The sequence below is a fragment of the Pongo pygmaeus genome, chromosome 18 (assembly GCF_028885625.2).
Source record: "Pongo pygmaeus isolate AG05252 chromosome 18, NHGRI_mPonPyg2-v2.0_pri, whole genome shotgun sequence".
Classification (NCBI taxonomy): Eukaryota; Metazoa; Chordata; class Mammalia; order Primates; family Hominidae; genus Pongo; species Pongo pygmaeus.
The window spans coordinates 7,340,267-7,355,805 of record NC_072391.2 but is presented as its reverse complement, the minus strand read 5'-3'; the positions used below and the strand labels follow the sequence as shown (position 1 = coordinate 7,355,805).

Genomic DNA, 15,539 nt, shown 5'->3' with positions numbered 1-15,539 from the left:
GCCGAAGGGAAACAGAGATTGACATGGGTTGGGAACCCAGCAGGTGTAACTCCCATATTCATCCTTACTCTCGTTCATCAGACTGTCGCTAGTTGTCTCATGACATCTTCTCTAATATAGAATAATAATTATTTTTAGTATATTGAATGCATGCATGTGATAGGTACCATATGAAGTAGCTTACCTGCATCCTGTGTCCTTTGTGAAGAGGCCTCTGGGCACACACAGATGCCCTTCCTCTGGTATGTCTGTGCCCTCCTTGGCTTCCTAGCTTAAGTAGGGCTAGAAAAGAAATATCAGACATCCAATCCTCCTGTGAGATCTTTAGACAGAAGCTTATAGAGAGCAAACAGGTGGAGGCTTAACCTTTCTTTGCTACTTGGGGATGCCATTTCTACTGTCTCCACTCTATCATTAACCTGACCCTAGTGGACACCCCAGTGTCCATCCCAGAAAATGATCCTACAATGGGAGCTGCCTTTGGCCAAATTTTGACTTTGTAAGAGCAAAGCTCATCTAGACAATGCTGAACTTCCTTTCACCAGACTCTGGACATTTCATTGAATAAATACTCAGTAAGCACCTCCTAAGTGCCAAAACTCAATACTAAGTATAAAAAAATGAGGGTAGGGGAAGGAAATAATCAAGTAGCTTCCATTCTAGGAGGTGGGAAACATGAATGCAGAAGGGCATAGGAGTGTGCAATAAATTATCTAAAACTGAAGTCAAAATGTAATGGATACATAGAAGAGAGACTTTTTTTTTTTTTTTTTTTTTTTAAATATGGAGTCTTGCTCTGTCACCATGCTGGAGTGCAGTGGTGCGATCTCGGCTCACTGCAACCTCTGCCTCCTTGGTTCAAGAGATTCTCCTGCCTCAGCCTCCCGAGTAGCTGGGACTACAGGTACCCGCCACCATGCCCGGCTAGTTTTTCTATTTTTAGTAGAGATGGGGTTTCACCATGTTGGCCAGGATGGTCTCGATCTCTCGACCTTATTATCTGCCCACCTCAGCCTCCCAAAGTGCCGGGATTACAGGCATGAGCCACCATGCCTGGCCAAAGAGAGACTTTTAAATGTGCATGAGGATTGGAGAGAGCCTCTGAGAGCCTGACCAGTAACATCAGCCACCAACATCATCATCATCAACCTCATCACCTTCATCAGAGCAAATTCTGACATACTCAATGACCAGCTGAGTTTTCTTTGCTTTGCTTTAGATTGTTTCAAACATACATGCAGCACCTCTGAGTGCCTACAGTCACGTTTTGGGGACTGGTTTGGCCATTTGTTGCGGAAAACCTCTAGATACAAGTGTGACCCTTCCAAAGGGAATCACTTCACCACTCCTCCCACTTTCCCTTTCTTAAATGTCAAATGTTGCCATTCTTCAGCTGTTTTGTAATAGATGGAGAAAATAACATCAGAAACCACCTAAAAAAACATATTTGGTCATTAAACATCAGCAAACTAAAAAATGTAAAGTTCAAGTTGCTCCCCTCTGAAATGACTTCTTCATCCACACATTCTATCTCCCTTGTTGCCTTTTTTCCAACAATTGAAGTCCAAGGCGAGAATTAGGGCCTGGCCCTCCAGATACTGCCTGGGTTTGAATGACAAGCCCATGTCCATCAGGATAGAAAAAGGATAAGAAGCCGGCTTGGCTTGTCTCTGGGAAACACTGGTTGATAAGGGCACAGCCACCAATCAATGGAAACTTCAGTCCTTTCCATCAAGAGTATCATGAAAGCCACCTGCCAATGCTCTGAAGGTCCTGAGATGGCCTGCAGGCAGAGATTGAAGAACTTCTGTAATCAGATGGTGGGGCACATCTGATATCTAACGTCCCAATGTTTCCTCCTTTTTTTCTTTTCTTTTCTTTTTTTTTTTTGAGACAGAGTCTTACTCTGTCATCCAGGCTAGAGTGCAATGGTGTGATCCTGGCTCACTGCAAACTCCCCCTCCCAGGTTCAAACCATTCTCCTCCCTCAGCCTCCTGAGTAGCTGGGATTACAGACATGCACCACAATGCCTGGCTAATTTTTGTATTTTTAGTAGACACAGGGTTTCACCATGTTTCCCAGGCTGGTCTCGAACTCCTGACCTCAGGTGATCCACCCACTTTGGCCTCCCAAAGTCCTGGGATTACAGGCATGAGCCACTACACCCGGCCAAAGTGCCAATGCTTAGTCCTTGATCTCTACTGCCAAAGGCACCATACCTCTGTGCCTCTGAGCCTCAAATGACCTTTGAGAGGTGAATAAAGACACGTGGAAAGAAACAGAGAATCCTGAAATGTATCTGCGTTGATCTCCTGCAAGGAGCACCTCCCAGGACATAGAGAGATCCTATCCCCAACCAAATAACAACAGTCACCAGGCACGGAGCTCTCCTGTGAGTTAAGCACTTGATCAACATCAGCTAACTGACTCCTCCCTACAACACCCTAAGATGGGTACTTTCCTACTCATGAAGACTTATAAAGTGGGCTTCAAGGCCAGAATTTCACTCCAGTTCTAATGAACTTCAAACCTACCCTCTTAAACATTTGGCTCTGTTGCTTCCAATTGAACAGAATGCACTAAAGCACTGACATCAGGTCCTTCGGCTGAAATACAAGAGTTGGACAAACACAACCTTAAGCTGGAAGGAAGGGAGGTAAGCACCTAAAAAGCCAAGGCTCAGAGCAACTATTATCATACCAAGACCCCAAGCAGGCACCACAGACAAGATCTTTTGCGTAAACAAGGAGGCATTGGTCCTAAGCTAAACCAGCTTCTCAGATATTATTCTGACATTAGACTCCATTCTTCCTTTGCTACTGAGTTATCCAATAGTTAAATGGTCCATGAAGCCCTCTTTGGGCAGTAGCTTTGGGTCCATGAGGACTATAGGGTCCCCTACAAACTTGTAGCCAATGTCCTGAAGACACAAAGAAGGATTTATACCACTGGCAGTCCTGGTTGACCATGGCACAGCTGTGTAGGTTTATAGCTGGGTCTGCTCTGGTTAGCTGCTGTATCCATTCTGAGTGACTAGCACCTGAGCCCTAAATGTTGTTAAATATTGAACATCATACTGGTACATCCTTAGAAGATGGAGGAGTGGGGATAGAGGGAAGGTATTCTAGAATCACTTCTGCTTTGAATTTACATTCTGTGAGTTGAATTCAGGTTGCTCATCCAGCCCTGTACTCTCAATATGTTGTAAGTGGAAAATGAAGAGTAAAATAGCTGCTTCTTACAGCATCACTTTTTTTCTTTTCTCTTGGTTGCTTACTGCTGCTCTGGTGCATTTGTTTGCTCTACGATGGGTGATTGGGGCCTGGATGGCATCATTAGAAAGACATTTAATCGCACTCAGTTTACTCTGTTGACATTTGGCATCAGCCATAACTTGCTATCCACACAAAGCTACAAGATTCCCCGGTACATGATCTGACTCAGGACTAACGTCTTAGGACTTAGCTTAGGTCAGATGCTACAGCACTCATCATAGCCCATGTAGAAGATGACAGACAAGGGTGCCATGAGATCTCCCTTCAGCCATAAGGATACTCAAATTTGATATTTCTTGGGGATGTAAAATCCTGCCCTTGGAACTTGGCAGGTGAAAAACAAGACACTGCTATGTCAACCCTGGCTTGATATCAAGGACCGTAATAGCAAGGCTTCTTCCATCATTTATCCCAGCAGCTGTCTCAGCTGTGGGTTCTTGGGGTATCTTTGCTCTTACTGGGGATGAAAACAGAGCAATAACTCTAGGACAGTTCAGCAGTTCAGACTTTATGTTTGAGATCTTTCCTAGAGCCCAAATACTACTAGGCTGACCTAAAGCGTTCTTCCCCTAACCGAGATCCTAGAAACCTAAACAGATACACCATGATCACTATGGTGATCACTATGGTTATATCAGTTATCCCCAAAACTCAGAGCTCCTTTTGACCGAGCTTTCAATGGAGAATGTGCCCAAGATACAGAGGGGCCAATAAAAAGGAGCAATAAAACAGAAAAGAAAAATAAAAGGAATTTAGTCTGTGATAATTGGTATCATAGATAGGATCACCATTTGCATGGTAGAAGAGACTTCAATTCTTGGATTCTTTCAACTCCCAAGTCCTCACCTTAAACACTGGGCTGCACTGTATTTCTCAATAGACTATCTGATATAAGGGTATCTACCCAATGCCAGACACTACACTGTGAGCCAGCACCAAAACTCTAACTGTACAACATTTTTACTAATTGGGGTGGGGTGGGTAAAGACAGACCATCACTCTTATACTACTTTACTTAATATTCAAAACTTAAGGAATTCCTCTCTCTGATGACAGAAGAGTCCTGATAATACCTAAGGCTAAAAGAATGCCTCTAAATGCTGCTTTGGCCTCTTCTCACCAGTTTTAATTAGGAACAATTGTTTCTCCATATTCATGAGGTATTTGTTCCAGGACTCCCCTTGTGGATACTAAAATCCATGAATGTTCAACCCCCTTATATATGAAATGGTGCAGTATTTGCATAGAACCTATGCTTATCCCCCTGTATACTTTAAATCCTCTTGGATTACTTATAATATTCAATACAATGTAAATGCTATGTAAGTAGTTTTTATGCTGTATTTCTTTTTGTTTGTATTATTTTTACTGTTTCTTTTATTTTTCAATCTTCAGTTGGTTGAATCTGTAGATACAGAGGGGCAACTGTACTTCTACTTTGGGGTATTAATCCCCTTCTTAGTTTGTTGTTATTTATAAGGTTGTTGCTTATTTATTATAACGTTGTCGCTTCTCTTCTGAAGGTTTGAGATTTCTTAATATAAAAACCCTAAATTATTCATTTTGTAATCTATTGCTTTGTACTCAAAGCAATAGCATTTTCTGTCCTTTACAAATGATTATTTTCTCGCTTTGGGACACACACACACACACACACACACACACACACACACAAACACACACACACTAAGATCACTATGGTTAAAAGGCAAAATTGCTGAATGTGGGATACACAATTTGGTTTCTGTTTTACAATTCTACCAGACTGTTTCATTCATTACCTTTTGTTCTATTTATTTATTTACTAAGTCTGACACACAAATAATATAAGAAAACCTTGAAGAGAAAATGGTAATTTGGTGCCACTACATGGGATATGATAGAATCATTTTCAGCTCGAATTATTTAAAATTACAGAGCCATGAAGCTGAACTTAAAAAACCCAAATTATTTCTAATAGCGGAATTTTTCAGCATCTTAATTTAAGTAAAAAGAAAAAGTTTAAATAGATTTGAGGGCTTAAATACTTCTGAGGAAAGCAGCAACTGCAAAGTCGGGATGTCTAATTCACATAAAAGTAATTAACAAAAAGTAAGTTAGATCATTATTTCCTCCAAGATCATAATTTAAAAAGGAAGCTGATTTATCTGAACTGATTGGGGCTTTCAATCCCAACAGAAATGTAGACACTCGGTTGTTAAGGGGAGAACAGAAATGAGACCCAATTAAGCAAAATTCTTTCTTATAGAAAAAAAAGAAAAAGACTTAGATAAAACGATTGCTCAAATGTGCTCAGAAGGGCACCAAGGAAAGAAAGAGAGTTGAGCTTTTTTTAAAAACCTCTGGTTGAATCTTCAGTCCCATTCACAAGATCTACCATGAGAAAGTAAGGAAATTCATTCCTCCCGAAGCACTGGAGTATAACCAGTTGTCTAGAACTGATGAATATTGGAGCTTGCGTCAACATTTGACGCCTTATTCCCATGGCAGGAGCAGAGGATGAAAACAAAGGATTTTGGAGAGGAAGGAACAGGGGTATTCCAGGATCTTTTTGATTAGGGTCTGTTATGGGCTGAACTGTGTTCTCCCAGAATTCATATGTTAAAGCCCTAACCCCCAGGAGCTCAGAATGTGACTGCTATGAAGGACAGGGTCTTGAAAGAGAGGTAATTAAGTAACAGTCAGGTCATTACAGTGAGTCCCAGTCCAACCTGACGGGTGTCCTCCTAAGATGAGAAGATTAAAATACAGACACACACAGACACAGAAAGCCTACATGAAGACATAGGGAGAAGATGGTCATCTACAAGCCAAGGAGGGAGGCTACAGAAGAAACCAACCCTGCCAACACCTTGATCTCTGACTGCTTGCCTCCGGAACTGTGAGTCATCCTTCCTCCAGAGGATAAACTGGAGGACACAAGATATTAAAGAGGTCAGGTGTGGTGGCTCCTGCCTGTAATCCCAGCACTTTGGGAGGCCGAGGCAGGTGGATCACCCGAGGTCAGGAGTTCGAGACCAGCCTGACCAACATGAAGAAACCCATCACTACTAAAAAGAAAATATAAAATTAGCCAGGCGTGGTGGCACATGCCTGTAATCCCAGCTACATGGGAGGCTGAGGCAGGAGAATAGCTTGAACCCAGGAGGCAGAGGGTGCAGTGAGCCAAGATCCTGCCACTGCACTCCAGCCTGGGCAACAAGAGTGAAACTCCATCTCAAAAAAAATAAAATAAAATAAGATATTAAAGAGTAAATCCAGGGCTGGTGGATTTACTGGTGGCTCACACCTGTAATCCCAGCACTTTGGGAGGCTGAGGCAGACAGATCACCTGAGGTCAGGAGTTTGAAACCAGCCTGGCCAAAATGGTGAAACCCTGTCTCTACTAAAAATACAAAAATTAGCTGAGCATGGTGGTGGGCACCTGTATTCCCAGCTACTCAGGAGGCTGAGGCAGGAGAATCACTTGAACCCAAGGAGGCGTAGGTTGCAGTGAGCCAAGATCGCACCACTGTACTTGAGCCTGGGTGACAGAGCAAGACTCCATCTCAAAACATAAAAATAAATAAAAAATAGAAAATATTAAAGAGTAAATCCAAACACCTCCGCACAACTTGACTGGTTAGGAAGAACAGTGCAGTGGTCAGGCACACCAGTGAGTTCAAATCCCTACCAGACTCGTGAGGTGCTGTGTGACCCATGGCCACGTTCTTGACCTCTCTGTGCCCCAGTCTCTGCATCTGAGAGCTGCAGTGAGCATCAGAGTGGAGCAGCCCCTGACAGCTGGGGACCAGCCTCAGAAACTCCATTGCATCATTCATTTAACAAATGCTTCCTACGCCCCCACCATGCCCAGGTCCTGCTACAGATCCTAGGGATACATAAAAAAAAAAAAAATATCCTGCCCTGTTCTGGGGGGCTTATCTTCCAGTAAAGCCTAGGCAATGACAATACTAAGGGCACTTTGGTAAGAAAGAGAAAGATAGTTCACATGCAAAATTGTAATGCTGGGTCCCTTTCATTGAACTCTGTGCAATGTCCCTGAATCCCATTTTAAATGTAATCCAGAGCCGCCTATGGAGGGTGACTGTTGGTATCTCTCATGCCAGGCTCTCTGGCACCAGAGTCACCCTCAATCACACTGCCCCAAATCCGAGTGGGGTCCCTACAGACCGTGCATTTTGCTGTATGGCACCAGATAAACCTATTGGGCAGTTTCCAAGTGGTCAAACAGCCCCTCTCGTCTCCCAGAGCCATTCAGCAAGCAGCTTTCTCTGTCCCCCAATCCTGCGATAAGAGCTCTGCGGTGCCACCTGGAACTCAGTATAGGAGCTTCCTGAAGGGTCCCTGAGGCAAGCTCAAAGCCCTGTCACCCCGCATTGGTGGCTGTGTCCAAGCCAGCCAGCCTGATGCATATGCATGGCGGTAGCTGAGAGGGCCCTTCAGCGAGTGGCTGGCAGTCGGAATCCATTAGCCAGGCCAGACAATCACAGACACGGTCCTTGTGTCTCCCAGGTGGGGGATGAGGAACATAAACCTGTGCTTTAGAAATCCCAGGAACTCAGGGGGTTCTCCGGAGCTTTTCCCCACCTGGGTACAAGCTTTAAAAGTCTCTGGGTAGCTGGGCGTGATGGCTCACACCTGTGATCCCAGCATTTTGGGAGGCCGAGTCGGGCGGATCACGAGGTCAGGAGATTGAGACCATCCTGGCTAACACGGTGAAACCCCATCTCTACTAAAAATACAAAAAAAAAAAAATAATTAGCTAGGCGTGGTGGCGGGTGCCTGTAGTCCCAGCTCCTTGGGAGGCTGAGGCAGGAGAATGGCGTGAACCCAGGAGGCAGAGCTTGCAGTGAGCCTAGATCACACCACTGCACTCTAGCCTGGATGACAGAGCGAGACTCCATCTCGAAAAGAGTCTCTGGGTAACAGGAGAGTCACCCAAAGGCCTTATTTTTAGAGACTCCTTGGAACCTTCGAGTATTAAAAGTGACCTAAAATGTTCTCCTTTGCTTTTCCAAAACCCCAAACTCTTTAATCCCTTATTTGCTCTTCTGTAAAATGGGGTGGACACCATCTGCCCTGCTCTTCTCAGTTCTATAAGGATCAAATCAAATAGTCTGCAAAAGCCTTGGTATGGGATTTCTTTGGGGGATGATGGAAATGTTCTAAAGTTGATTGTGCTGATGTTGGCACAACTCTGTGAATAATAAAAAACCACTGAATCGTATGCTCTAAATGGGTGAATTGTACTCTGTATGAATGATATCTCAATAAAGCTGTTTTTCCAAAAGCCTTTATAAACCGTGAAGGATTCTTGCCATCTGAGGACTTCAACTCTCAACCAGATTGAGAGGGAGAGATGGGGGAAAAAAAGAGCAGGAGAGACACAGGGAGGGAAGGACAAAGAAAACAAATGAGAGAGAAAAACGGAAGGAGGTAGGGAGAAGGGAGAGAGACATTACAAGCAGCTGGGGGAAGGGGTAACCAGTGTAGCAGGAACAAAAGAAGGCACCGGTGAGAATTTATCAGAGGCTTTAAGAAAGCAGTTGGGACCATGTGGTCCTCCGGCCACCTGCACCTGTACCATCTAGGGTGTGGGTAAAGATGCAGAAAAGTCTTCAGGGACCTGTCTAGCACTTAGCATGGCCATGCATGTTTGTTTGGTGATTATGAGTGTTCTCCCACTAGAACAGAAACTCTCTGAGGGTAGAGACTTTCTCTGTTTTGTTTTGTTCAGTGCAGTCCATCACTGCCTGTGGAAGGGCCCAGGAAATGCATTTTGAGGAACTGCCTAGGTGATTCTTACACACCCTTCAGTTTGAGGACCCCTGCCCTAAGAAGTCCACTGGAGTCCTGTCCACTGGGAAACGGAAAACAGTCACCCCATAAGATGTACCGCACCCTTTCTCTTCTCAGGCCAACACCATAATGCCCCCATGAGACTGCTCACTTTACTGGTGGTTTTCTTTAGACTAAGCCAGGGATTGGCCAGTTTCTCTGGAATGGCCAGATAGCACAGTCATCCCTTGGTGTTCATGAGGGGTTGGTTCCAAGACACCCCCCTATACCAAAACCCATGAATGTTCAAGTCTCATACAAAGCAGCATAGTATTTGCATATAACCTACAGACATCCTCCCATATACTTCAAACTGTCTATAGATAACCTGTAACAGCCAGTACAACCTAAGTGTCATGTAAAGAGTTGTTATATTGTGTTGTTTAGGAAACAATAAGAAAACAAAGTCTGCACATGTTGGGTACAGATGCAGTCATCGTACACATAAGGATATTTTTGAATCGAGGTTGGTTGAATCCACAGATGCAAAACCTCCAGATATGGAGGGCCAATAGTAAACATTCTTGGCTTTGCGGGCCACACAGTCTCCCTTGCAACTATTCAACTCTGATATTGTAGCAGGAAAACCATAATACGTAAGTGAACAGGTGTGGCTGTGTTCCAATAAAACTTTATTTAAAACCCACAGGCATCGGTCCGCATTTGGCCCATGGGCTGAAGTTTGCCAACCCTTGGTCTAAGCAAATAAATGGATTTTTTAAAAAGTGCCACTAGAGAAAAGGACAAGAGTCAAGTTCTAAAAATTCCACAGGCATGAACGAAGATCTCCAATGATCTAATTCTGTAATTCAATGGATTTGTTTATTCATCCAGCAATTATTTACCAAGGGCTTACTACACCAGGTACTGAGTAGAGGGCAGTGCACAAGACTCCTTACCCCATGGAGCCTATATTCTGGTGGAAAAGACAGACACTAAACATAATTAATTAATTATGCATAATTAATGTCCCACCATTTTGAGAAGCATGACAAAGAGGAGATATAACAAGCCAAAGCAGCCTAACATCTCAAACTCGGAGTTTTGGCATCATAATTGGTGTCAAAACACTGTTTTTCATAACTAGAGCCTAGCAGGTACACTGTAGATTGTGGATCATTGATGCCAAGTGGAATTGGTTGCTGAGAACATTGGGGAAAATTTCATTCATGTATGGTTTTAATGAAGAACACATTTTTCAGGAATAAGAGAACAATGCTTCTGGCAAAGTTTCAGATAACCCAGATAATTCCATTTCCCCACAGCCATGTTTACTTTTGACACGTGGCCAAGGTCTGTGTTGTTACAAGAATCTCATTCTTCCCAGGAGATGCTGGGCCAGTGGCTTTTGGCAGCTGCTTGGAGCACTGAAAGATGTTTTCATGGTATGGACATCAACACCACTACCCCTAAGCATTGAAACAAGAAGGGCTGGGTGTAAAAATATGCACCCAGATGGATACACATTTGCACCAAATCCAAATACAGTACCCAGATGTTGGTTTCACTGCGCTTTTGGAGTTAATGACTCCATTCTTAACAAGGGTAGGGGAACATCTTTTGCCTGGAGAGAATCCTTACCATCCTGGTATTTTTCATATCCTCCTCTTCCTAAATCATTCCCTGACGCACTGAGTTGATATAGGTTTAAGAATTAATCTTCACTTATAGTATTTTTAGTACAAGAAGTCAGCATTAAGCCCTGCTGATGTCTATATCCCACCTTCTATGTAAACCCTCCTGCCCTGCCTCCCTCCATTTCCTCAATTCATCTGTGGTTGATAGGTCAACCATCATCAATGATTGACAGCGGTATCTACCTTACAGAGCATTGTCAAGACAACACAAATTAAATAACATGCAAAACACTTTTGAAGGCCTACACTGGCTACCTCCAAAATTTACTTGTGGAAATCCTGACCCGCAGCAACTCAGAATGTGAGAGATATTTGTGAGACATATTTGGAGATAGGTCATTAAAATGGTCAATTCAGCTGAAAGGAAAGCCGGGCATGGCAGCTCATGCCTGTAATCCCAGCACTTTGGGAGGTTGAGGTGGGAAGATCCCGTGAGCCCAAGAGTTTGAGACCAGCCTGGGCTACATAGGGAACCCCCATCTCTACAAAAAATAAAAATTAGCTGGCTGGGCGCAGTGGCTCAACGCCTGTAATCCCAGCACTTTGGGAGGCCAAGGCAGGTGGATTATGAGGTCAGGAAATAGACACCATCCTGGCCAACATGGTGAAACCTCGTCTCTACTAAATACAAAAAATTAGCCGGACGTGGTGGTGGGCGCCTGTAGTCCCAGCTACTTGGGAGGCTGAGGCAGGAGAATGGCATAAATCTGGGAGGCAGAGCTTGCAGTGAGCCAAGATCGCACCCCTGCACTCCAGCCTGGGTGACAAAGCAAGACTCTGTCTCAAAAAAATAAAACTAAAAATTAGCTGAGTGTACTGGCACGTGCCTGTGGTCCTGGCTACTCAAGCAGCTGAGGTGGGAGGGTCACTTGGGCCCAGGAAGTCAAGGCTGCAGCAAGCCATGATCCTGCCACTGCACTCCAGCCTGGGAGAGAGAGTGAGACCCTATCTCTACCAAAAAAATAAATAAGTAAATAAAATGAGATTAGGGTGGCCCTAATCCAACGTGACTGTTGTTCTTATGGGAAGAGGTGAGGATACTGACTCAAAAAGAAAGCCATGCGAAGACACAGCAAGAAGATGACCATGTACAAGCCAAGGAGACAGGTCTCAGAAGAAACTAACCCCGCTGATACACTGACCTCAGGTTTCTGGCCTGCAGAACTATGAGAAAATGCATTTCTCCTGTTGAAGCGATCAGTCTGGGTGATCTGTGATGGCAGCCCCAGCCAACCAATGCAGCACCAAGAACAGAAAGTACTCAGCCGACCTCAGGTCTTGCTATGCTGTAGAGAGGCAATGACGTGATGTCTCTCTACAGCATGTGTAGAGATGTGGCGACGTGGGGAAGACAGTGAGATCTCAATTCAGATGGCATGTGTTGGGTGGATCCCTAAGCTCAGCTTTCCCCTCCACAAAATGGGGCTAATGCCAGGACTGATGATCCTGGGATAATGTGAGCATCATGCAAAAATGAACACAAAGCTCCCCGGGCTCCAGTAGCTGCTCAGAAACATTGCCACTTGGTTGGAATGTTCACTTTCTGCTGAACCAGGAAAGTAAGCGAGGCCAATGAAACAGTAGGCTCCAACCCAGAAGGTGTCATGAGTTCAGGTCTTGAAGTTTCATGAGACTTTGCTTTTTTTTTTTTTTTTAATGCATCCTAGGAATTTACTATCTGCACAGAGATTTAATAAAACAGAATGAGCACAGTAAAAAATAATGGCTGTGGAAAGTCAGCATATTCGTCCTTAAAGTCCTAAGCCACCAGGAGAAGGAGGTGTGCCCCCATGTCCCCAGGGGACTTGCCCAGGTCTGACTGTCTTCACGGAAACTCGGTGAAAGGACATGGAAGAGAGAGGTGAGCCCAAGTACAGAGAAGGGAAGCAGCTTACTCAGGTCTCACCATGGGTCAGGCAGCAAGCTCCCAGTGGAGCCTCCTCTCCAAGAGTTTCTGACAACAGCCGGGCGAGATGGAGGCCCCCCGCCTTTACCACCTGCTAATGGTGTGTAAAGGAAAGCAACTCTCCCTGCCCAAGGGTCACTCACAGCTGATGGAAAAGCTCTGTCCAGAGGCAGTCTGGCGAGATTTTCAATCCAATTTCTCTCGAGTGAAAGACTAACAGGATAAGATCGCTCCCTGTTAACAACCTGGATTGTGAGTGAAGTCTCGGGGTTGGGGCGAGAGATGAGGTCATGAAATCAAGAGCTTACCTTGCAAAGCAATCTAGTCCCAGCCCCAGGTCTCTGGGCCTCCCTGCAGAGCCTGTTAATCTCATGTTGAACATGCCCGTCCCTGGGCACTATCTGCCCAGGAACTCAGGCCCTCCGTCCCAGGGTCAGAGTTCCATACTGATGTTTGCAGCCAACGCGGCTGGAGCCCGGGAGGCCTGTCTGTCAGCATCCTACACACTCCTTTGTGGGAAGAGAGTGGGGCCAACACTATTTTCTAAGAACGAACATAGCCTTAGAGCTAAGGCCTCACAGGTAACCCCTTTTGTACATCTTATAAAATGGACAATTTTCTCATGTGGTTCCTCCACTGCTGCAAATCAGGCACAAACTACGGTGACTGTAAATATATTAGACATTTTGTCCTGTCCAGGGGCAACAGCCACATTCCTTCTAAATAGCCTGGCCTCCCTGGAACCCCAGGAGCAAAGGATGCCAGCTGGGAGGAGCTGGCACCCATCAGCTACCCAAAGTCATCTGCCCTACCTGGAGCTCTCCAGTTCCCATGATCCCGCCCAGCAGCAACAGGAAGCTCGGTTCTGGATCTGACACCCACTGGTGCCCAGGCACAGCAAAATCCACATTGAAGGTCGCCTTTTAATGCTTTAAAGTAAAAGCAGACTCTCGAACAGAAACTAACCTCATTTACTTCCCTGAGCTGGCTTCAACCTGACCAAAAATGAGAATTTCAAAGTGATGGATGGTGTTCATGGGCATTTATTTCTTTTAAAACAGTTTTTTTGAGGTATAACTTACGTACAAAAATCTGCAGCCAGCAGGGCGCGGTGGCTCACGCCTGTGATCCCAGCACTTTGGGAGGCCAAGGAGGGCAGATCATGAGGTCAGGAGATCAAGACCACCCTGGCTAACACGGTGAAACCCCATCTCTACTAAAATTACAAAAAATTAGCCTGGCGTGGTGGCGGGTGCCTGTAGTCCCAGCTACTTGGGAGGCTGAGGCAGGAGAATGGTGTGAACCCGGGAGGCAGAGCTTGCAGTGAGTGGAGATCGCACCACTGCACTCCAGCCTGGGCGACAGAGCGAGACTCTGTCTCAAAAAAAAAATATATATATATATGCAGCCATCTCCTATATATGATTGGATGAGTCTGGACTCATGCATATACCCACACAGCCGTCATCACAGCAAAGGAAACATGTATGCATCAGGTCAGGATTCCATCTCTACGACTCTCAGAAATGAACAAAACTTACCAAAGGAAAGAGACGACAGAGTGGGGAGAGCTGTTGGTGGATGGGCAGTGGGAAGACTTCCAGGAGCTAAAAATACTCTACATCGTGATCTGAGTGGTAGTGACCCAGAGATACACAGATGTAAAAATTCGTAATGCTGTGTACCCAAGATTTGTATAATTTATGTTATGTAAGTTATACCTCAATGTTTAAAATCGCCAACCATTTACTGGGTACCTTCTGCTAGCCAGAGCTTGAACAAAAGACTGATGGCTTGAAAAATATCCTAGTAGATACCAGGTAAGAGTGTTACCTTCCATGATGCCACAGATAAGCTTCGGAGATGCTGCCTAGGGGAAGGACAGACACTCTCATCATCTATTCTTCTATTAAATATAATTGGCTACCTGAACTGGGCTCTGCAACAAATCAAACAGCAAACCTTGCTTTTCCCATTCACGGCATTAGCTTAGGAATACGGAGAGAGAGAAAGAAAGACAAGACAGAAAAAAACACTAGGTTTCCATGGTATAGTCCTCAGAAACAGCTCATTTTCACTAAATCCCTGAGAATAAAGACAGCCTGATTACAGTAAGATTGGCAAAACCCAAGGAATGCAGAAGACATATGCACCTGTCTTTCCACATTGCTGGTGCTAATGTTTCTGGATTTCAATGGATGCTACTGTGTACAGGATACCCTTAAAGGAGGGGAACAAGCCTGATGATTGGAGAACACAGAGTCCCAGGCAGAAAGAAACAGCTTCTGGGGTTTTTGACTCAGTGCAAGGCTGGCTTTGAATGCTGAGCACCCGGGATGGGAACCAGAGAAGACTGAGCCAGAAAACTCGTGAAGACTTCAGGACCATGGGTAGCAGGAGTAAGTGCTCACAGGCTAGTCCGCAGGGCAGCATTGAACCTGAGTCTTGAAAGTGAATGGGAGCTTTCCAGGCAGGGAAGTGAGAGGAATGGCATGTGCTAAAGATTCTGGGGTCAAAGTCGGAAGTGAGGTGATGTTGGCACACAGCCTCAAAATGCATTTGTTAAATCTGTGCGTGCATTCATGAATGAATGAGGAAGGGAGGGAGGGAGGGAAGGAGAGAGGGAGAGAGGGAATGGATGGTTAGATCTGAGGGAAATTTCAACCCCTCAGCAACTGCAGCTGGGACTCATGATCTAGTCCCTAACTCAGGAACTGCCCTCCCGCCAGTTTCACCTGGAACAAATAAGGGTACCACCAATAAGTATCTATTTAATTAAAAGAAGCTGGCTGAGCCAAGGTGAAGGGGTGGAAAAAGAGGCAGGAAAGAAAGGAGGAAGGGGAGGGGTGGGGAAGGGAGGATGAGGAGCAAAGGAGAAG

At 45.0% G+C, this 15,539-nt stretch overlaps 1 protein-coding gene across 21 annotated transcripts in view; it reads right to left on the bottom strand.

Annotated features, from left to right (window-relative positions):
- The window catches only part of RBFOX1 (RNA binding fox-1 homolog 1), a 2,494,239-nt gene that overhangs the window by 2,092,873 nt on the left and 385,827 nt on the right, over positions 1–15,539 (bottom strand). The gene's annotated exons all lie outside the window — the stretch shown is intronic.